We start from the raw sequence: 1,503 nt of genomic DNA on the forward strand, positions 1-1,503 counted from the left end.
TTGGGTAATTGGATTTTCTTAGGAAAAATGGACCACTACCTGTGGGCAAAGTAAAAACCACAAACTAGAGTTATAGTGCCACCTCTTGGAAAACGAGAAGTTTCCTGCAGCCAGCCTGATGAATTATAGGAAGAAGAAAAAAAACACAAAGTTTAAGGATTTGGCCACAAAAGAGATCAAAAGAAGTGGAACACGTTTATCCATAATAAGCCTAGGAAACCCCAGAAAAGCAACACCAAGGAACAGTACCCCATCTGAATATAACCAGTAAAGATACTTCAAATGTGAAAGCAGCAATGCAGAAATACAAGGAACTTTAAAAATCTAGAAAGCAAGCCATTGCCAAAAGATACCAATAATTCTCTAACAATCGAGCCCAAAGACACTTTAATAAAGATCTAGCTAATAAAGAATTCAAAATAGTGTATTGCAGAAACTCAACAGGCTATAAGAAAACTTAGAAATACAGCTCAATGGCCCAGCCCTGCTTCAATGCTCCGCAGCTGCAGCCGGATAGTTTGCAGGTAGAAAGATGGTGTTTGTAAAGAGCGGATGGTTGCTGCGACAGAGTACTATTTTGAAGCATTGGGAGAAGAATTGGTTTGACCTGTGGTCACATGGTTACCTGATCTATTATGATAACTAAACTTGGCAAAGTGTTGAAGACAAGGTCCACATGCCAGTGGACTTTATCAACATCTGCATGGGGCATGAGTGTCAGGATACTCAGCCTCCAGATGGGAAACCAAAAGACTGTACGCTGAAGATTGTTTGCTGAGATGGGAAAACCATGCGTCTTTGTGCAGAAAGCACAGAGGATTGTTTGGCCTGGAAATTTACACTCCAGGATTCCAGGACGAACACAGCTTATGTTGGCTCAGAAATCCTGTATGATAAGACAGCCGTGACTTCTTCCTCTCCTCCTCACACAGCCTATGGGACACCAACCTCTGAGGCATATGGTTATGGTCCATACAGTGGTGCATAGCCTCCAGGAACTCAAGCTATCTATTGTTCTGTATCCTGCCAGTACCCACATGAAGGACTTTATGGACAACAGCCTGCCAACCAAGTCATCATTCAGGAGTGGTATCGAGACAGTGACAGTGATCTGGCACTGGACATGGTGGCCAGAGCTGCCACTGGCATGGCCTTAGGCTCTCTGGTCTGGGTCTTCTAGAGTCCTTCAGATCTGGATGTGCATAGCTTCTGATACCCTGTGTGCAATAATATAATTTTCAGGGCATTTCTGTTGGTGATAAATGTTTTTAATAATAGTTTAATTGTTCTTTTGAAAGTGATGACATCATAGTTCTAACTAATCCATACACGTACTGTAGAGAAGGCTTCTGACTTGTGTTTAGCTAAAACATGGACTCTTTGGGGCACTGGCTCGTTCCAGGAGTTTCTTTCTAGAACTCTTGGAATACCTTATTTTGGCTACACCTGTTTAGAATGGCATTTTCTTTTCAGAGTTAGGTATAGTGCTTAAGGGATAATTTA

General features: G+C 42.0%; 1 pseudogene; it reads left to right on the forward strand.

The window, feature by feature from the left end:
- Positions 1-398: 398 nt before the first annotated feature.
- On the forward strand, positions 399-1,286 carry LOC121022556 (pleckstrin homology domain-containing family B member 2-like; annotated as a pseudogene).
- Positions 1,287-1,503: the final 217 nt, after the last annotated feature.

Source organism: Herpailurus yagouaroundi, unplaced genomic scaffold (genome assembly GCF_014898765.1).
Source record: "Herpailurus yagouaroundi ecotype Mexico unplaced genomic scaffold, PumYag 426, whole genome shotgun sequence".
In the NCBI taxonomy this organism is placed as follows: Eukaryota; Metazoa; Chordata; class Mammalia; order Carnivora; family Felidae; genus Herpailurus; species Herpailurus yagouaroundi.